Below are 22,856 nucleotides of genomic sequence, written 5' to 3' on the forward strand. Positions count from 1 at the left end.
GCTTTCCAACCGTGCAAAGCGGTTTGCTAGCAAATAAATAAATAAATACATCCTTGACACATTTATAGTGTGGTGATGGTGAGGGGAAAAATTATTTAAAGTCCAAGTAATCAGACTATTACCGAGATTACGTTGAGTGGGGGAAGAGAGGGAAGGGGTGTGCAGCAGTTTAAACAGAGCGTGATGGAAGGAGCGAGGGGGGGAAGTGTCCCCCGGTGGCCGCCGAGCATCCCTCCTACCGCTGTGCTCTGCTGCCACCTTGGCCGCGCCGCGGGACGTGCAGGCGGCCCCGCTCCGCACCCGCGGAGCTCCCGCTGCGCACCTGCGGCAGCGCTTCTCCTCCTGCTTGTGAAACCTCCCTCGGACAGGGCTATTCACGGTCTCCACTCACTTCACCCGCTGTTACAAACTGGACAAGGATATACGTGATGTCTAAAGGGTCAGGTTTTGGGGAGTTTTGGGGTTTTTTTCTGAGTGAGGCTGGGGGTTGTTCTTCAAAGGAGGTTTATTTGCCTTTTGTGCTTAAAATCGGAACCTAGAAATGTGGGTGGGAGGAGAATTTCTTTTTCTGTCCTTTTGCTTACTGTAGGATTCTTCTTCTCCTTTGTCCAGCCTTATCTTATACATTTAATGAAGAAAGCAGTGAAATTCCCATTCATACACATCTACCCTCTGCATCCTTCCTGCAGCATGACCACGGGGGCTCTGGAAGGAGCTCCCGGAACACCAGCTGCAGTCAGAGGTCGTGTCCCCCTTTTCTTTTTTTTTTCTTTTTTTTTTTTTTTGGGGGGGGGGGGGTGGGGTGGGGGCAGAAAAGGGTGACAGAAACATCGTAATGTACTGAAAATATATCTAAATGAATATGAGGCAACCAATGGAGTTTGTTAAATCTTGTTTCCCTGTTGTCTTGATGTTGTCTTGACATCGGGCTCTGGGCTGGTGGTACACACTTGGAAAGGCTTTCAAGCACTTCACTTAATCTTTGAATTGCACATGCTTTTCTCTTAGTTTTAAGGCTTTCTTGTGCTTAGGAGGAAGCATGTTCTGACATGCTAGAGTTTGGTGGTGGTAAATATTTCCTTTGACTACAAAGTGCATGTGTGAAAAAGGCTTTTCTTTTTTTTCTTTCTTTCCTGAAAATATGTTTCTTTCTCACTTGCTCCTTTCTTTGTTGTAGTTAATAACCTGTAAAAGAGCTGAATCTGGAGATCTGAGTGAAATGGCACTTTTGGAGTTGTACTTTTAACCTCACCACGCTGAGGAAAGTGCAAAAGCTCTGTATATGTGTATGAGAGGAATTCATGCCATGCAGATGAGTTTGCAGACTCGGTGACAAAGGGGACCACAGGTGAGTCCCCAGCGATCTACTTTGCCAAGAGGATTTTTCCAGCCCCTAATCACAGAAAAGTATCCAGCCCTCCATCTGCTCCCTAGAGTTGGCGGTTCTCATCTGTTTCAAGTGAAAATAACCAAGAATAGAAAACGGCACGTAATAAAGAATCCCCAGCCAAGTAGCCGCGTTGTCCTGCATTCCCCCCAAACCAGCACTCCCCGCTGCTGGGGTCTCGGTCTCCGGGCGAGAGAAGGAGCTGCAAAGGGTTAAGCCGCTGACTTGCTTGCTAGGCAAAGTTTGAGGAAGAATATGTCTGAGGCTGGATACGCTGCAGCCCCGCGTTTGAAATCTGTCACCCTCACTTAGGAGCGCTGCATCTCTGGTTGTCACCGGTGAATAATGATCGCACGGCGATAAGATCGCTCGGCGGCGGTGCGCCGGGGCCGCCCGGGGGAAGAGAAGACAGGAAATTACGAGGCATTTAGCCGCTTCAACGGGGTGTTCTTCAGTGTCATCGGTGGGTGTCAGGGTCAAATGACCGACTGGAGAGCAATTTGGGAAGATAATTTCTTTCTCCCCTTCCTTGAGAGAAACCTTGGCTGTTGGTGACCGTTGGCAGCTATGGAAAACAGAGACCTCGGTGGTGATCCTTAAAACAGTATCATGCCGGAGCCCAGCTGTTCTGCCACTTTCTCCCCTTTCAACCTGCCGGACCCGGTGGGCTTTGGGTGACCTACCGAGAAGGAACCCACTTCCGCAGGAGCAGGTAACGCCTGATTAACTCACTTTCTGCATTGACATGATCTTGATTTGACCAAAACGTGTACTGAGTATCATTCACTGATTTGAAGTATGAGCTGGTTGAGGGTCCGGGGACAGGGAGAGGAACAGGAATAATTCCGCCTAGTCCCTCTGAGACTGTGGAGCAGGGCAACTGCCTGCAGCCTTGCAGAAGTTTTCAACATTCCCACTTTCCTCTGTGATTGAGGGCACAGAGGGCAGTAACACCTGTGATCGACAATGGCCAGCTCTGCCTTCTGTGCTGACGACAAGTTGCTAGTATCGGGGACGTGGAAAACAGAGGGACAGGTGGACTTAATATGAGAAAAAGGTTTGAGTATTTTTTTTCGCCAGAAAATGCACTGGTTCTCCATCAGCTTCATGAAGGAGATATAAATCATTCTCAAATAAGAGTTCTGAAAAGTATGCAGAGGCTTGAAAATAAAATAAAATAAAATGAAAGAAAGAAAGAAAGAAAGAAAGAAAGAAAGAAAGAAAGAAAGAAAGAAAAGATCTATCTTAAAAAGTCAAAAAATACCTAGAACTGCCTTTGAAAAAGGTTGTTCATTAGCCTTTGTACTCTACGGGGCTCCTGATCCTTTCATCCCTCGGGGCCAGCTGGCAGCTGCGAGCAGACTCAACTACAGAGCAGCCCCTGCTCCGAGGCTGGGATGAAGGCTCTGACCGCGGGACTGACCCGTGTCACACCCTCTTCTTCCCGGCCGGCTGGGACCTGTGGAGGACCCCGGCCTACCTCCCCTCCATCCTGGGGGGGTAGAGCAGGGAGAGGAGTGGGGTCCCGTCCTTAACTCCCTTCCTCTTGCTGAGTCCGGTGAGAAATGCCGGGCTACCTGCTCTCCCCCTTCCGTGCTCGCTCCCCACCCCCATCACTCCGCGTAGGTGAAGGCACAAGTCCTTCTCCGAGCGAGCAGGCGGCGCGGCGCGGCTCGGCTCGGCTCCGGGCTGTCCATGAGCCGGGACTCTCCGAAGCCCCCGTGGAGGGCAGGGCGAGTGCTGGGGTAGGAGCTGCGCCGAGCACGCCGCGGCTGGGCTGACGCTCGCCGGGGCTCCTCGGTACGGCTTTATCGAGCCTTTGAAGTCGTGAGTAGTTTAGCCCCCCCAAGCGAAGGGCGCAGGAGGCGCCGAGCTAATGGCGAGTGAGTCAGCTTTTGAGGTACGGCCGAGCAAATAGAAGCCACTGAGCAGCCAGGGGTGAGGGGGAAGCCAACCCCGAGGCATTTCGGTTCCCTTTTCTGTTTCCTCGACACATGGCATTGATCAGCTCCCTCTCCTCCATCCCTCCCCAGCCCATTTCTTAAAGTAGCTTGCAGCTAAAGCTGTGCTTTTTTTTTACTAATGGAGGAGTTTGAGGCAAATTCTCTTCGCACACCCCACGTCCTACCTTGACGGCTGTATCCTATAGCTCAAGTGCTTCTCGGTATTAAATAGCCTTGTCTCTAAGTGGACTTGCCAGGACAAGGCGGTAGCCTACTAGGGAGCTGGACGGCGGGGGAAGGGTTACTCCAAAACAAGCGCAGACAGCCCGGCACACACACACACACACACACACACACACACACACACACACACACACACACACTCGTATACACACGCACTGAATGTGCACAGGAGAAATAGGGAGGTGGGAGGAGTGGGTGTTGTTACCGCTTTAGGGCAAAAGGCGGTTTCTCCAGCGGTTTTTAAGTCTTTATGACTGATTATGAGAATCAGACATAATACTAGAGGAGGTCCGTCTCTTCCCTGAGGGTTGGAGATTCTTTTATTCTGTGTTGTATTTGTTGTATAATGGTACTGCCTATCTAAAAGTTAGCAAGAGAGGACGGAAAGGAAAATAAGGGGGTGGGGGAGGCGAGCTTGGCGGCGGCTGCACATGAAATATCGCCATGTTGGTGGAGAGCACGGCTGTAATTATTGCTAGAGAGGGCATCTCCCAGAACGGCAGCTCGGGGAGTTTTTCAGCTCACTTCCCGGCTTCCCTTCCGATACGCTCCGATACGCTCCGAGAGTCCCCGGAGCAGCGGTGCCGGGGCAGTCCTGCCGCGAAGGGTGGCGATACCCGCACCTCCCTCTCCCGCAGCGCCGGCCCGGCGGGCTCGGCGGTGAGGCAGGGTGGGGATCGGGGGCTGCGCAGCCCGTACATCCCCCCAGGCAGCGCCGCCCGCTTGGTTCCCATTGCTGAAAGCGGGGGAGAGGGCCAGTCTAAACGGATGAAGCTCGCTAAATTGTCCTCAGCAACCTAGGGGTTAAAAGCGGTCGGGGAGGGGGAGAAGGGGGGGACGGGGAGGGAAATAAGGAAATAAGAAAAAGAGAAAATCTAGCCTGACTTTGCCTCTTGGAAAGCTTTAGGTTGCAGCCCTGCCTTCCAAGCATTCTTTAAACTAGAAATGTGGGAGGGACTCCAGGAGAGAGAGAGAGAGATGGCTATCAACTGAATTCATTACTGTAAACATCTCCCTGGGGTGTCAGGCAGGGAGGAAAAAAAAGGCACGACTTACATTAGCAGAGAATAGTGAGATGTGAGGCATCATTACTGCTAAGATCAGCCTGCAATCCCGGCTGGAGGCAGGCGCAGGACTTAGAGAGAGCCAGATACACACACTCACACATACTCACATACATGTGTCCGATGCCTTCTCCGACTTAGGAGGGTCCTGGGTCGCCGTGCCTGCTCCTCATGTGATCCTTTCATCATTTCCAGAGGAAAGAGACAAAAAAACCCAACAACAACAACAACAAAAAAACAATCTCAAAGACAGAAACCCCAAGACCCCGCGTAGCCGCGGTCCCCTCTCGTTTATTTTTTCACCGGAGAAGGAGGATCGGCGGGGGAAAGAGAGAGCGAATCGAGGAGAGAAAGTGCGTTGGGAATGCCAGAGCCGCGGGCTGCGCGCCGGAGGAGGAGGTGGCGGAGCAGGGGGTAGGACCATGCCGCCGCCTCGTAAGGGCGGAGGAAGGCGCGGGAGGCGCGGGGGTCGCTCGGAGCGGCGGCGGCCGGCGGGGAACGGGCCCGCGGGGCCGGCCGGGAGCGGCGCCGGGCGGAGGGCGGCGGCGGCCACCACCGAGGAGCGGCGGCGGCAAAGTTTTGGTGTGGGGGGCCAGAGGCGCGGAGGGGGATTACGATCGGTGCCGGCGAGGGATTCCCAGACGCCGCCAGGTACAGTTGGGATTTCATTTCTCACTCTTTTCCTTTCTGGTAATGCTAGCCCCGGGCGATCTAAAGCCGCGGTGCCCTTTGCCTTGTCCCAGATGGCAAAGTTGAGGAGCCGGGATCAGGCTGTGTCAGAAACACCGCCTTCGCCACGTTACAGCCCCATGTCCGCGGCGCCGGGCACACAAGTATGGATTTATGAATGGCCGGCGGCAAGTGCTAGCAGGGTCCCCGGGCTATTTTGCGCCAGCGTGGGGCTCAGGAGCGGGACTCGGAGCTGGCAGCTGCAGCGAGGTGCCTGTCCCCGGTCGCGTTTCACTGCCGAGCGGGAGGGTGCCGAGCCTGGCCCCCACCCCGTGGGGAGGGGAGAGCCGAGGACTACCCCTGCGGCAGGGGCACCGGCAGAGCGCCTGTGTGAGCACCACCAGTGGCTCTATTTGGGAGGTGGTTCGGAGAAACGGGACCTTTAGAGGTGAGCCTTGCTTGGAAGAGGTAGTCAGTCGGCTTAGTTCGGCGCTGCCAAGTGTTAAGGAATCTACGAGGAGAGTCAGGAGCTGCACTCGGCAGGAGGATCCATCAGATCCCCATCAGCAGCCTCCGAAGCGGGGCTGGCGGTGAGTGGGTGGGGGCGAGGTTAAGAGAATCGGATCAGGACTTGGGAATACAAAGGAGCCGCTCAGAGAACTGGCGAGTTAGATGGGGGTCTGACAAAATAAGAACAAATACTGCGGGGGGCTGGGTACGTAGGGATGGTGTGTGAACAAAAAATAGCAGATCGCAAAAGGAAGTCAAGTAGCTGAAAAGACCTCTCTTGAACATGATATAAAACCCCATAAAAGATAAATAAACAATCAAAAAAGTTAAGAGAATAAGATTCTCCTCCTTCTTTTCAGAGTTGGAAGCAGTCAACAGGAGCTTTTAATTAATTTTAATGGAGGAAATCTGTTTTAAGGCTTACAATAAGCTAATAAATCCAAGGCACAAATCCGTGTAAATTCCTGTACTGTGTGTGGAAGGTACTGATTAGATTTCTTCAGATGCTGCCTTTTGCAGTGCACAGCTCAGCCAAATAGAATGGGAGAGGTTCCTTGCACAAGGAGCAGGAAAAAATACTAAAGCTAGTCAGACCTCTCCCTCTCCCTCCCTCTCCCTCTCTCATTCCTTCCCTCTCCCTCTCCCCCTCTCTCCCTCTCTGAAAGTCAGGGTGTATGTTAAAGAGAGGTTTATTTACTGTAACTAACTTTACAGTGCTTGCAGGAAAATTAAACCAATTTAGAGGTTGAGATTGATCAGTGCTTGGGTTTAATAAACTCAACTAACCATACAAAAACCCCCATAAATTTCCATGGACTTATTTCCTTGCTTCATTCACTGACATGGTCTTTCTCCAAAGGAAGACCTTTATATATTTGTAGTTTAAGAGGCAACTGATGAACTGATTTTCGATATATATATTTTTGGAAGGAGAAAAGTTCATCCTGGCATTTTTTCTAAAAACAATTAAAAGGTACTGTACCTACACCTCTATCCACCTTTCTTTCTTTTCTTCTTTTGAAAGAGTCAGTATATGCAAGGTTATCACTGAGACATAACTTTGCATAATGGAAAAGATATAAACGTTGCATAATTAAAAAGACATAACTGATGTGATTTTAAAGTCACTATTTCTATGTGGCAAAAGTAATGTTAGAATGTTAGTGTTGATCTTTTTTCTGAAAATTATGGGAAGAGAGATTTCAAGAAGCTATTTCAATGCTTGTTCTGTATCCTGATATGGTAGTGAGGCAGTTAAGAGAGTGCAGGCCTGGAGTACTGTAGGTGAAACAAGTCAGAGCACTGTGTAAATACAGGGTCTATAAAACTACCTGTGACTAGAACAATCAGTGTTTTCCAAAGTCCAAGGCTTTAGCAAGCAGTGGTGCTGGAATGCACCCAGAGTCCTTAAGAGTCTCTCTACACACACGTACACCCTATATTTTGTATAAGGTGATGTTATCGGTGTTTGACTTGGGGAAGTCTGGATCTAATTTGAGCCACTGTTACAAGTCACATTTATATCCTGGCCTGCTGGATAGTTTGATTTAGGAGGTAGACTTATCTCCTTTGCGCAACCCTACACCCTCCCAGTTGGAATCTGCATTACATAGGTTATGCTTTCCTTCAAGATTCAAGAATGTGCTTGCATTCAACTGCTTAAAATAGCAGTATCTAAAATGTGGGATGTCACTGGGGCTGGCTTCCCTACCCTTCCCACAGCAAAGAAGGAGACACACAGTTTTACCAAGTGAAGAAAACAAAAAGGACTTGAAACAAGTACAACTATCAGGATTTTCCAGTACTGAACTTTCTATTTAAAGGACTAGAAAAGAAGGCACAGTTAAGATAATATTGTTTCCAGGAAGGTGAGAGCTTTATTTCTTAATAAGTTCTGTTACCTCTTTAATCTCCAAATGAGCTCATTTTTGTCTAGGATACTTTCATGTAACTTTCAGGCTTTCACTAGGCAGATTCAAATCCAGTCCATTAGTGACCTCTATCTGTGAGAAGGGTGTAGTCAATGGTGTTTTTTCCCTTCACCATAGTGGATTGGAAACACAGACTATACATTGTTTTAGTCTTTTATACCCGCAAATCACCTAGTTTTTAGGTTACCAGTTTTATATTCGTTGCAAACAATGCGATTTTCTAGTGTTTTAAGCAGGAAAACAAAACCGAACTCCAGTTCCAAACATGAATCCAGAACTCTGAAAGAGCTTTCAATTTCAGCTATTCCAGTGATAATATGATGAATATTTGCAAAAATCAGAAAAGTAAGAAGCCACCGGTGCTATTTAACATCAGTACTAAAGGAATTGCATTTATATTTGTCTGATGTTATAATACTTACTCTAAAGCAGGCTGAACCTGTGGGAAATTTTATTGCCCCTCAGTGCTTACATAGTTGAAACTTGAGAGAAACACTCAGACCAGATATACTGTGAGTAGAACTTATAGTAGCAGGGTGTTTAAAAAATATTAAAAAAATATAGAATTACAGTGCTCTCTATATTAGGAATACATATCAGAGATGAGGGAAAGGGGATCTTTATAAAACAGATGGACTCTTTCAGCAGATTATTAAACCCAGCTTCCCAATACTAATTTGTGTCTTGTTTATATCCACAGCTATATTCCATATTTTAGTTAGTGATTGTAAATGGCAGTCAAGGACTTGATCAGCAAAATCTTTGGGTAGATGAATACCACTGTTTGACATTTCTCAGACTGTAGCTGATTACCTCAGCACTTGGTAATATGATGTTTTTAGGTGTTTCCTTCCCTCCCCCTTGGGCAGTCTTTTTTAGGAGTCTTTCTGCCAATGCTTGTTATTTATTTCCTCAGAAACCAAAAGAGTTGGAACTTGCCCCAGAGGCATAAAAATTGTTTTTTCTTCTCTTTTTTTTTTAACAATTATTTGTATTTTTTTCTCTTATAAAAAAACAGTAGAAAAGAATAATATGCAGGTGTTATTTTTTTAAAGAAGGCTAACTTAACATACACTGAAGATATGAGCTTCAGTTTCCCTACAGCTATGTGTAACCCACACCTTTCAAGTAATTGACTTACTTTAAAGAAAAGCAATCACAAAAAGATCATCATTAAAATGATGTCATGTTTTATTCATTTATTTTAAATAAACCCAAACCTTAATCCATAGATGGTACTCAGGAAAGAAGTGTTTGAAATAAAAGCTCTTCTCTGTTTAACAAATTATATTCTAATCACATCAAACGATATGCCCTAGGAATACTACAATTTAATCTGATATTTTCAGCCACTGGTGAAAGGTGTTGGGACCTTCTTATACCTTTTCTTTTTCTTTTTCTTTTTTTAATGATGATTTGCCCAGAGTACAGGTTGGTTATTTGTTTTTTTTTCCTGTCTTTCACTCCTTCTTCTGACATGGCCTCTTTGAACTCTATCAAAATTAAATACTAGCAACAACTTAAAACAAATCCATCATGCCCTATTCAGCATTCCTGAAAACTTAAGGTCTGTAAAATTTCCCTTTTTAAAAGAAATCTTGTGTTTCAACTCTCGAAGCAGTCTCCTGTATATTTTACTTCAAGCTATGACTGCTTTATTTAGTCTGGGTTTTTTTTCATAAGCCTTTTCTAGCCTATTTTAATGCAAGGCTGTATTTACAAAGCCATATGACACAGAAAATTGTTTATCATTCAAAGGTACTGTCTTTGAAACTGCTTAAGTCCATTCACATAAAAACTTATTTTCATATACAGGATCAGATCATTGCCATATTTGGTCCTGCGGAGTGATGGCTTTACTTCAGGCCCAGGTGTGAGGTGCCTTGCTTATAACAGGCCCTGGTCAGTATTTTACAGGATCTGCCCCTTACTAAGAAGAATGTTAGATGTCACAGATAATATTCTGGCCTGGCCTTCAAGTCAACAGGCAACATCATAACTCTTAAACACCAGCAAACTATTCACAGTATAAATTATCATTGTAGTTTTATGCAACAGTTGTGGAGTAAAGGCTGCAGTCAAAACATTTTGGAGAAAAAGAAAAATTTTGGAAGGTAGTTCAGGCAATAATCTGTAGGTTACTGTGATGGTCTGCAGTGTGTTTTTGCAAATCCTGGCCCAGGCAGAGGCATACCTTGGGCCACAGAATTCAGTATTTACTTCCTTTTATCATCATTTATTTTTGAATATATCACAGTGAAAATGTTTGGATGAAGTGACAGAAATTCTACTCTTTGGCCAAAGTTCTTTATTGTGTCCAAGTTGTCATTGGTAATCTAATTATCTTAAAAATATCATATAAATATCAAGCTAGTTCATTCATAAAACATTCTAGATGACTAAATTAATCTAAAGCTATTCCAAAAACTCTCTTCAGACAAAATTGTAGAGATTTTTTAATGTCCGAGATCTTGTGGGAGCATTACAAGCAAAAGATTTTGATATTCCATATCTGATTTATTAGATATTCATTGTTTTGTACGTCTGTGTTCAGAAAGGCCCAGGCAGGTTGATGCTACACTCTTCTCTTGTAGTAAATACTGTAAACTCTACGAAAGTGCTACATGACCTCTTGAGAGCAGGGAAGGTGAGAGCTCTGAATGAAAAGCCTCATCAGCAGCTCCTGAGAACAGAAATCAGTGCTCTGCTCTGTTACTCCCAGTTCTCACTGGCTGATTTTGTCATTGCTTCTCAAAACCAACAGGTCAAATTAAACCAAAGAGCAGAGCTTTTTCTGACAGTACTTGGCAGTCCTGCACCACAGAGCTGCACTAGCAGCTCATACCTGGCCAAGCTGTTCCGTAAGAATTAGCCAAGAGACATGATTTTCAAAAGGGTTGTCTGCGTGGGGAGGGGACACAGTGCTCCAGCATCATGTCCTAGGACTGCTGGAGGGCTTTGGTGATGTTCATGCACAGTCTTCAATCTTCACACAGGTTGCAGAGGACCAAAACATGGTCAAACTGCAGTCACAGAATCATCAACTGCAGACTAGAAGTTTCAGAGTACAAATATTTCTTTCTCTTAAGATTTCCTCTATATTTTTCCTACAGAAAAAAAGATTACATTTACAATGTCATTGGAAACTAAAGCAAAAAAATATTATTTTATATCAGTATCATACTGAGAACAAGATAGTTAATGTGCAATATTGGAAAAGAAATGTTGGTTATATCTATATGTACTTGCATATATATACAGTTTTTGTATGTGTTACATATATAGGTGCCTGTGACTTTGTCTAATCATAGAGGTCTCCCTCAGACTTTTCAAAGCATATATAATTAACATTAATTCAAAATTAATTCTGTTGGTGAACTGCAAATTAAATTAAACAATAAGAAAAACTCATACTTTTCCGCCAGTGTGTTGGAAGTTTCTATACTGGATAAAAAAGCTGAGGTGCTCCCAAGAGGCATTGCTCCCGAGGTCAATGGAAAGAGTCTGCAGCAAACTTACCTGCGCTTATGAAATACAACTTCACAGCTGAAGAACTGTATTTTAAATTAATGTACTTGATTCCAGACTCAATCCTTCTCTCTTTCACTGGCAAGTTAATTTCACAGACACTCTTCTCATGATTAGGTATTACTCATGTGAGTAATGATTTAAATACCCCAAAGTGATGTAATTTAGCTGTAATTGAGGATGATACAACCCCAACAGCGTGTCTCTGGTTATACTAATGTATATATGCTTTCATTAGTAGTTTCTTCGTGTATGTACAGGAAAACAAGCTATGTAGGTAAAAGTAATTAGAGTTACTAGAATTGTGTCTTTATTAGGATTGTAGCAGTGCAGGTGTTTGTCACAGCTACAGTGTGCTTAGGTATACTTCTGTAAAAACTATCTGTAGACAAGGCATTGTGTGCCCATATCATTTAATGAACTGTGATTTTGGTAAGTGAGGGGGTTTTAGTAAGCCTGTTTCATGCCTTAAATGCTAACTGAAACCATGTCAGGTGTCTCTAAATGAGGTATTTGTTAGCAGTACCTTATAATTTCATTTGTGATCTAGGAAGTTTTTCCGAGGTGGTGCTTCTTGTGTCATTGAGAGATTTGCATCCAACTAAATGTACCCTATTTAGTAGTCTTGTTTGTCTGGTTTCACAGGCCATCTCATTGGCTCATCCAGGTTTAACCTTATTCTTATCTTTAACCACTTAGCTTTGGAGTCAGTCACAAATGCTCCAAGACTACACATTATTTCTTGAGCCATATCAGTTGATAACTTGCTGTAAAGTTTCATCGTTTGTTATGGAAAAAAAAACCAAAACCAAAACACTTTGATACTTGAATTGCTGTTGTCTTAGATCGGGTGGTTGTAGGACTCCAATTAAATATATTGCTGTTCTATATGCATATTTCATCATGTTGTATAGATCCATTACTGTTAGCCCCCACATTATTCTTTGAAGAAGAGGAAGTGGAGGCAGAAAAGACAAGCAAGTCTAACCAGCAGCTCACACTTCTGTCTCTAGTATGCTCATAACATTTTCTTTCTTGATTTAAACTTTTTCAATATTTCATCATTTTATGCTTTGAACTGCCCATTGAAAATTAATTTCCAAAACAATGTAAGTAAACTAAGCAACTAAAAAGTGCTATTATCCAGCCTGATAAATTTCTTCTCCTTTAAAACAAATTTAGTTGTCTAAGGACAAATTTTCTCACGTTGAAGATGAGTATACAGTTAGATACTGCTAAAATTTAACAGAACATGATCACATACAGGCAGAGTCATTCTCATTCTGTATTGCTAAATCCTGTGTATCAAATTGGTGTATGCCTAACAGTGATGTTTGAAATAGCTCGTTCTGGCCCTGTGCCATGCTGCTCAGTGAAGAGCTGCTACTTGAACAGTTCAACAGTAAATTGTAAAATGCATTTTGCCATTAGAAGTAGTTTTTTCTATTATTTGAGAAATTACTTTCACTGTTTCACAAAACTAATTTCGAAACCTTATTGTTTAGCAGTTGTGCAGTAGAATTACAGTCTTTACTCATGGAGAGAAGTGTCTACCACTACAGCTTTGAAAATACTTGAAAGATAAAAGCATAATGGACACCTCTCATTTTTTTAAGAATGTGCACTTTGAATGCCACAGACAGAGCCAAGTCCTTTGTAATTGCTCAGAGATGCCTAAGCATCTGTGGCAGAACATCTGACAGTAAGGTTACTGTAGTTCCTTTATCCATGTTGAGCCCTATAAAAATCTCTTTTTTAAAATCTCTTATTTATTCATATGGTATTATATATTTAAAATGTTAAAAATGTACATGTGTACATGTGGGGACACACACACAAAAAAATGTAGAAAAAAAACAACAAAAAAAAAAAGATTTCCAAGAGAATTAAAGCAGTAAAAGAGCATTTAACAAAATCTATTTTCCTCTGAAGCTTAGTTAGCATATTCCTTTTTTATGATTTAACTAGTTAGTGGGGGAAACAGTGATACTGCAGAACTTCGAAATGGAAACTGTACATAAGTTTTTCTAGTTTGTTTGGTTTTCTCCTGTAATTCTTTCCCCCCACAGTTAACTGAGAACAGTTTTCACAAGTAGTACTCCATTCAATACATTCTTAAGAAGGGTTGATGAAATTTGATTTCATTTTAAATTCTGGATACAGGGTTCTGTATCCCATCTTGTGTGATACACTAGAATCTTAGATTTTAGTTGTGTATAATTCCAGTAAAATGCAGTCTTTGAAAATGAAATAAAGATTTAAAAAGAACCAAAACCCACTAAAAAAAACCCGAAAGCAAAACCGAAGGAAACCCAAGCCCACAGTCCAGGAGATGTGGGTATCTCAATGCTAACAAGAAGTTTGTTTTCTGTCCCACACTGGATAATCTTATCAGTATCTATTTAACTTTATATCTAGTACCAAATACAGGTTAGTCTATTATCACTGAAGTCAAACACACAGCTCTATTCTCAGATCAGTACAGCGGATCTTTATAAATCTGGAATAAATGAGATGTTAGAGTTGCTGCCAGCAGCTCTGGCAACAGAATTGTTGATCTGCCCAGATTCTCTTTCCTGCAAAAATGTCTTATCAGCAGATCCACACACCCTACATGGTGAGACTGTGAATTTACAGATAAGAGGACAGAATAACTGAAAGTGGATGGATGGCATGATCATAAATAGGTCATGAGTTACCAACTGTGGAGCTTGATCCTGAGCACCAGGAGAGGCAATTATAAATTTCAGAGCCCTTCAAAGGATAAAGAGGTCTCTAGGTAGAGGAGTTTTAAGTCTTCACCCTTCATTTGTCCAAAGTTGAAAGTACATAAATCAGTCCATATGAGCAGAGATGACTCTGAAATTCATAACCACTCATCTCTGTGACATTGATGGAAACTCTATTGAATCAAATGCATAGGTATTCTAATTATAAATCTCTGATATTCAGAACTTCCCTTAGGCCATCAATATCTCATATGCAATCATATTTTACAAGCTGCCAAATGATTGTCTGGTTATTCATGTGCTGACCCAGAGAAGGCATCCTCTAGTACAGCCAACCAGCTGCAGAAAGATGATCCTTTTTGAGCACCAGGAGAATAAACACCTTTAAATTTCAGATAACATCAGTGTCAGTTCACAGGCTGCTTAAGCCTTGTGAAGAAATATTTGGCAGTCTTGGGAAGGGGTGTTTAAATATAGCCCTGTATATTGTCTTGTGTTGATTGATAGCCAATGCTTGTTGAAAGGCATTCTTTTAACTCTTTCAGTGCAATGCTAAAAGATTATCTCCTCCTTAATACAATAGGAAATAAAAAGAGACCTGGAGCCTTGCTATGAAATTTGCCTTCCCGCTGTCTGGAGTACTTTTATTGACATATGTTTTATATTCTGGTAGCAGCATACCATTCTCCTATTTCTCTCTCTCACTGTCTCTATATTTTAAATACATGTGGCACCATAGGCTGAATCAGAATTTTTAGTTAGCTCTTCAGCTAAGAAGGATCTTTCTTTTAAGCTGGAGTTCATCCTCTTATGTCTGTCATGTCAGGTGCATGGAGGACAAGTATCCTAAAGATATTATTGAAACTGAAATAATAATGCTCACATACACTTTTATTTTCATTTAAATATTTCTGATTTCATTTTTGAAAGTTAAGTATTGTGCCAAGGGAAGATAAAAGCAGGAAAGGGAAAGTGATTAGAAAATAACTGAAAAACAGGATGTAAGTGAGTAATCAAAATTGTCCAGACCAAATTAAGTCCAGAGATAAACAAGTTTATGTGCAACAGAAAATCAGATTTTCCTAGTCATCACAGTTTTAACCACCTAAGCTGTTATTTATCTGAGAAGAAAATGACTGCCATGAGAGGGAGAGGTAGGACAGTACACCTTCTAGGAGAGGAGAAAAGGATCTGTTGCATTTTCCTAATTGTTTCTGTGGTGGGTGTAGCACATTTGAATTATCACACAGTTAATGTTAGCTCAGAGTGTGTTACCTCTGGAACAGGACCCTTTTTGGTTTTGTAAGTCTGGTGCTCTTTAGTCTATTCCCTATTAATATTATTCTAGGTTCTCATTTGTGTGTCTTTAGAAACTGTGCATTCTAACCATAAGGAAAAACAGAGAAAAGATGGGATGGAAAAAGCAATTAGTGAGAAACTAGTCTTAAATTTTCCTCTCAGGAATGGGTTTATACACAGGAAATCTGCTTTACATGGATAAATCAAAGGGGAATAATTAATATTATTTGTTATTTAAAGTATATAATATAGATCCTGGTGGCTTTTTTTGTTAGACCTCTCATCTGAAAGAGATTAGAGATCCCTTATGTGACAAAAGAAGAATGAATTAGGGGAGCAATGGGGACAGTGCTATGGGAGCAAATGACACCAAAGTGGGTCTTTATTACTGCTGCTTTTAAGAAACCTGATGAAGGAAATGTTCATTGTACACTGTAACATTCAGAATTGTGAGGTTTTTTCTGCATCATCAGTGCATTCATGCTGTCTTGTTCATTAAATCACTGGCTAGGTCAAACATTGATCAAACTCTATACTATGGTGTGCCTCTTGCGGCTGAAGGCAGGGCAGAATTCAGCACTGGATTTTGCAGTCAGGGGACAGGACAGGAAGTGGTACAGACTGAGGACTAAGCCAGCAATGGCTGCAGAAACTCCCTGTGCATGTACATATGGCAGGGTTGGCATTTCTCTTCCCCCAGGCACACCAAATGCCCACAATCAGCATCAGCACCAAGTCTGAGCCCTTAATATGAAGGAAGGAGATAATTCATGGTGAAGGCTATTCTAAAGATATATGTCCTTGCTTTTTTAGTGAGGGTGTGCATTTTTTTTACAGTGTCAGCCTTCTCCATGAGTGTTGTGGCAGCAGTAATATTTGGAACAACATGTAATTCTAGTTATTTGCTTACCTCTAATCTTGCAGAAAGTCCAGTAAAGAATCTGACTAGAATTCAGTTACTGTAACTGTAAAAGAGAAGAAAAAGCTCAGTGGAAAAATGGCACTGTATGAGTTAACATGTTAGCCCTTCATTCTTTCAGATCAAGCTTCCTGTGAGTAATAAAACACAAGGCAGATGAATTTGGCTGGTCTCAGTCAAGCCTCTCATGGATAGTTGCCCACACGGGAATAACTACTGCATAGATTAGCTCTGTGAATAGTTCCAGGACAGGTGTGGGACTGAACTGCTTTGGCAGAACTGTGCTGGGGAACTTGTGTGTGATGATTCGCTTGGTGGTATCTGCCTTCCCTTTTCATGAGCACTAAAATTCAGCCAAACATGTTTTTTAAAATTGATTTTAGGAAATTGGAGAAAACTCAAATTTTGTCAGATTAGCAAATATTTTATTAAAAAGTTCAGACAAATCAAGTACAAGTAGAAATTAAAATACCCTTACCAGGGTAAGAAACTAGTCAACATGTCATTCCTGACAACAGAAACAATGTTGTGGTTTCTGATTTGTCTTTCCTGACAGTGTAAAACAAGTAAAAAAAAAAGTGCAATATTTTAAAAGCTTACGATGGGAGAAAATGACACAGAGTTTCTCTTGCTGAATACAAAATCTTTTTCTTACTATCTGAAATCCAGACATAGTCTTTGGTGATCTATATGAAATGAAAGGTGGACTCAGGTAGACCCACCACTATTAACAGAGCCTTATTTTTCCAGTCCCTTTCAGAAGTGAAAAGATTTGTTAGGTAAGGAAGATAAACTGTTCTTTCACCTCCACATGCTCTTCTTCCTCTGTTCTCACAAAGCAGACTTGAGCCTCAGTCACACTGTACAAGTCCTTGTAAAAGCACATTATCAGAAACAAACTCTGCACTATTTTTCCTGACATAGAGGGAAAGTAAATATAAGATAGAAGGAAGTGTTAAGAACAGCATTGATCAAAGAATTCTGATGCACCAGTAGATTCAGAAAGCTTCTTGATATTGGATGTGTAGCACTTGCGTAAATCATGGCTCGACCAATTTAAAGCAGCTGAATATCCACACCATAAAACAGAAAACTTCTCTGTTAAACTCCTTGTTAGAGCCATGACTGTAGGCCACCCTTCCTTCTTTAGCAATAGGGGAAAGAGATTGCAGTCTGGGAGCTGACAATGCTGTTTGTGCCCTGGCTGCCTCAGAATCAACAGAGGACCCTGCTCTTCAAATCTCTCAGACAAAGTAAATATTTTTTTTCTTGATTTAACTGGAAATGCTTGGGCATGCAATTGCCTAAGGTCAGGTTTACAGCACTGCTGTAGTTATTTGCCACAGAGTTTGGAGTTTCAGAGTCATCTGTGAAGTAATTTATTGAGGCATCTATTTCATACTGCAGTTCTGTCTCATAGCAATTGCTATGCCCATTGCGACTGACGTGTTTTCCATGACATTTTTCACGCATTCCACCACTGCTATAACTAATGAAGCTTGATTTTCACAGGCACATGACCATTGTGGGCATGTAATATAGCTCTAAAAAATTTACTGGCCTAACCCTCATCTCCTTCTGCTAGAGGACTACAGACATAATGGCTTTATCAATGCAACTGTGGACTTTTGCCACGTGCAGTAAATTTCAAAATTATCAGTTTTAACAAATTAAATAATTTCTCCTGCTGCAGGAACTCTCTGTTGCAGGAGTAGGGAGAATAATGAGAGGCCTCTATCAATTTGACATTTTTAAGTTTCATTTATGCTTTTAATTGTGCATATTCTGGTGGTGCTGTCTAAGAAAGATATGAACAGCATGAGACAATTGCTGTAACGTTACTAGAGAAAATTCACTATTGCTGTGTTGCAGTGAATATTTATCTCCAGAATTTACAATAAGACTTTGCTAGCTGGTAACCAGTGATGTTTTTCATTCAGGATTTAGTGACCTTTTTCCAGTAAAAATTTCAGTAGTACCTCAGAGGCTGTTAATGTCTAAGAATAAATGTGTCCTTTCATTAGTCATTGTTTCCTTTATAGAAACTAGTACAATGTTTTGCAACTAGATATAAACAAAAGTGAATAATAATGAGCCACACTGCGTTCTGTTCTATGTGATCTCATTCTGCTCATCACTGTATTAACCTAATGCCAATATGTAAAACTCTAGTGAAGGCTGCCTTTACAAAAATATTCTGCAATGTTCAATAGTATCACAGGTCTTTATATCATACAGAGAAATATTAATACTCAACATGAGACTTGGTCAGTCAGAACTGAAAATCTTTACATTCCCTTCTGATCATGAAATTGAAGGCACTGGTTTATGCACACAATTATTTATGGGTGCATCGATTATGTTTATAACTCCACTGACTTGATACGTATGCACAATCTAGATAAGTAATTAGCAAAATGACGCCAATTGCCTGCATATTCCAACTGCAAATAACAGCGTTGCAAAAGTTACTCCCAATGGATTGTTCTTCTAGAAACGTTATATCCAGCATCCCTCTCTCACCCTTGCTCTCTCGCTCTCTCCCTCTCCCTCACTTTGCCCTTCTATTGTAACCTCTAATGTTTAAAGCCTTAGATGTGCTGAAACATAGGTCTTCCTACCAAGATTAAAGGGTTGTATTTTCATGGTACTATGATTCCATCTATTTTAACATCTCCTATCAGAGGGGAAGGAGCCCACAGGTTCGCTAATAGACATCAGTACAAAGCTGTCATTTTAGGCTGTGGGAAAATGAGATTAGAACCCATATGACAAGAAACAAATCTCTTCTTCCTTTCTCCCAGGTAATTACACAAGTTGAATTCATGATCTCAGTGTATTTCTTGCTTTTCAGGCAATTTACAGGAGGAAGATTCTCCTTATTATAAATAAGTATCTGTGTTCTATAATTGCTGACAGTCATTTGGGGAACCTTTCCCTTATATGCATTGCAATATTGCATATAAAATAATGTGAAATAAATTATACCATATCTCATATTACTGGTCTTAAATAGAGGGGAATATTTCTGATAATTTTCCAGTGTTTGTCTTCCCATGATGTATCATTACCAGTAAGGGAAAAGGAACTGTAAAACCTGAAATAGGAAAAATTAAAATGTGACTGGTCATACTTTCACCAGAGATTTTTCTTCAGTATAAATATAGGTTTATTCTTCTAAAATCTGGAATTACTTTACATTTACATAAATGAAAATGAAGAGACTTACTCCTTTTTTCAAATCTTCACCTATAGGATAAAGCAGAAAGCAGATGAGCATCCTTATATCAGACCAATTGGCAGTGTCACGGCAAAACATATTTAGGGCTGTAAATAGTCAGAAACACGGTGCGTGTGCAGACTTTTGTGAAATGACTGAAGTAAAGTAGAGAGTGCTGGTTGTTTATGAGTCTATGTGTAGATATCAGTACATTGATAAATCAATTGGGAAACTAGAGTGATCTGCCTTTTTGTGCATGCTGCCTATATCCATAGTAGTTTAAAAAGCAATTGCAAAAATCCACAACACTTTTGAAAACAGAATCAAAAGCACTGTATTTAGTCCAAAGGGTATGTTTTAAAAAATTAGTTTTTAAAAGTGTGTTAGATTTTTTTTAAAATACTAAGTATAGGGAAATGTTAAAGAATCCTCTACTTTTTAATATAAACTTCAAAAAAAAGGGCATTCCACAAACAGCAAAATTTTCACACTGTTTGAACAGAGCTACTTGCTTTATTTTGAGGATTAGCATGCCATCCTGTAGAGAAAGTCGTACATGTGCTTAGTATATATTGCCAGTTTGCTACATAAATGTGTGGGGCCTGGGAGAATAATAAAAATAAACCCAGCAAAACAATTGTCTGCTTCTATCCCAAGTACAAGCATTAAAAATGCTACTATAATCAGATTACTCCTAATGAAGCTGCAGCTTCGAAATACCTGGATTTTCTACACAAAGAAGTGAATTTGGAACAAATAGGGGAAGGACATTTTAATGCTCTCCATAAAGTACAGCAAATATCTGAAGAACACTGTACCATAGAGACCATGACTGCAACTTATGTATATATCAGTTTTTACAGATATCTCCAGGCAGCAGTGGCTGACTTCTGGCAGCTTTGCTCTCCATTGTAGCCATGTAAGTCAGGAATACTTTCTCACTAGTATCTCAGTGCATAACGAGTATTGCTCCTGGGACAATTGACTCCACATTACTTGATTAAAAATTACTTACTTAAAACCACTATTTACTCCACAGTATCTATGATTGCTTTATTTTCCCCCAAAGCTTAAGAATCATGCAGCTGTACTGCACTCATTCCATGCTAAAACAATTGAAGTTTTTTAGCTTTCTCCCCTACCTTCCCACTCTCTCCCAAAAGTGACTAAGATATTATTCCTGTTAAGTACAGGCCTCTATGTCATGCTACACATGACATTGGCTCCTTCTAGTTCCAGTTTGATCAAAAATAAATTTGTGAAGCAGTCTCCTTTCCACCGTCCTTCAGAATTCTGCATTCTTTCAATTCCAGTCAAAGTCAATAGCTTTTGAACATGATGACCATTTTGCAAGGTCTCCAATATACTTAAATATATTTTTTTCAGTGGAAGTTTCTTTCAATTATCTCCATTGGAAGGACCAAGAAGAACCACCAACATATTTTTATGTTTCTGAGTGAGAAAAATTTAATTTCACAACGTAGTATGGCCTAAAATATAAATCTGAGACAGTTTGAAGTAAAAGCTCTTTCTGGAGATCAATTTTTCTCATGGTGACTTTAAAAAAAAAAAAAAAATTAAATTGTAGCAATATTGCCTGCAAAATCCACAAAACAACATCAAAAAGTAAAAATAAGTAATGAGAATAGGCAGCAGGTTGTCTGGCATGCAATGAGAATTAAAACAAAGACCATTCTCCCTTGGTAAATGTTGATATGAATATTTAAATGAAATAGGGGCAAAATACAGTCTGTCAAAACCAGTTTCCTTCTAGAGACGTGGGAAGAATTAGGATTTATTTCAAGGGAAATCTTTTATGCATGTCCCCAACATCTTGGTTTGCACAACTTGTCTCTGTGCTAAAACTTCCTAAACTAATTTCCCTAATAAAGAATGTGGGAATAATTTTTGTAATATGCAGTTTATCCTAGCAATTTCTCATATATATGTATATGAAATTTTTGTTCTCAAGTGTTTCCTGAAGAGAAAATACTGCAATATCATACTGGGTGAGCTTCAGTGGGCAGAAATGTTGCATCCAGTTACCGATTCAATATTCAGTATATAGAATATATACTCTGTGATCTGAACATGCAGCTCTACTCCTCAGCTGGTCTGTACTGATGTAATTTTCTAAAATTAGTTATGCTAGTTCAGGACTTCAACAGAAGAATGAACAGTCAACTAGATGATCTGATCTGATTACCTTTCCAGAGTAACAAAAATTAAAGAGAATGTAAAATATTAATGAAGAATCCATTCCTCCTAAATTTAACACAGTCATAAGTTTTTTTTCCCATACTATGTTCAGAATTGGCTGAGAATTTTAGAAATATGTAAATAAATTTCAAATAAAACTTTTTGATTTGGTGGAACAACGTATCTCAAGTGATTCAGAATTACTTATTTGGTGTCCTAAACACAACTTTGAGCTGCATAAACCTCTGAAATTTAATATCATCCCATTGTGGCAGGTAATTGAATAATTTGGATGTAACCCTTTTTTAGGTATTTGTGTGGCTTAGTAACACCGAAATAGCTAAGATTCTCTGCTTTAATACAAGTGACTAAAGTTCCTGGAGTCAAAGACTTAGGTGATGGTTAGGCCTTTGGCAAAATCAATAGAAATAATTCCCCCTGACTTCAGAGGAATGGGGTAACTTCTTCTGACTACCCTTTCCATGTCTCTTATGGTTAATCAAGCACTTTTCTGAGTAGTTGTTAAAACTTTTATTAAGTGTATGACATTTTTATGCTTTCCCTGTCATGCAAAGGAGCATCCATCCAAGAAATGGCCACATAGCTTGTGATGTGATTGCTAGGTTTAACTCTACTGTAAAGTCCTACAAGCCACCCGGAAAAGGATGTATTCCTTTTCTTCTTGTCTTAGTGGAACATGGGCACTGAGACAAGAATGCATCCCAAAGGGAGAGAAAAAGTTATTATATGGGTACCTAGAACTAAGCTAATGCATAGAATTTCTGAGTATGATTCAGGTTCAGTACTGCATCTTAGCATTTTTTATCAAAACTGTGTAAAAATTAGTTTGTACCTAAATGATCTAAAGAAAGTTTGTAAAACCAGGATCCAATACATCTATATGTGTTTTCCATGTATACTTGCAACATTCAGGCTTGAATTCTTCACAGACCTAATGAACTGCCTTTCTGAAACATGTTTGTTTCCAGGTCAATCAAAAAAATAGTGAGAAATGCTGAGCATTTTTTGACAAACTGAAAGTCATTGTACTTGTCCCACTAGCTGGAATGCTGTCTTTACTCTTTTAGCCTTTGTCTCAATAAGCAGAATACTGGGATATTTTTCTAGAAGCAGAAATTAATACTTAGTCTCCAAGAAATTATGTAAGTCTCATTTCTAGGCACAAATGGAATTAGCTTTGACACAGCACTGATG

At 40.9% G+C, this 22,856-nt stretch overlaps 1 protein-coding gene across 3 annotated transcripts in view; it reads left to right on the top strand.

Moving 5' to 3' along the window:
- Nucleotides 1-1,789: 1,789 nt before the first annotated feature.
- FLRT2 (fibronectin leucine rich transmembrane protein 2) overlaps nucleotides 1,790-22,856 on the top strand; it is a 61,037-nt gene continuing 39,970 nt past the window's right edge. Inside the window, exon 1 of one of the 3 annotated variants that reach the window (XM_082283992.1) lies at nucleotides 1,790-2,099. The gene's annotated coding sequence lies outside the window, so the exon portion shown is untranslated. Of the gene's footprint in view, nucleotides 2,100-4,850; nucleotides 5,289-5,721; nucleotides 5,755-22,856 lie in introns of those variants that run through there. The other 2 variants (XM_082283990.1, XM_082283991.1) reach the window with 2 other exon arrangements.

This window comes from Coloeus monedula (genome assembly GCF_965178545.1).
Source record: "Coloeus monedula genome assembly, chromosome: 6".
Lineage (NCBI taxonomy): Eukaryota > Metazoa > Chordata > Aves > Passeriformes > Corvidae > Coloeus > Coloeus monedula.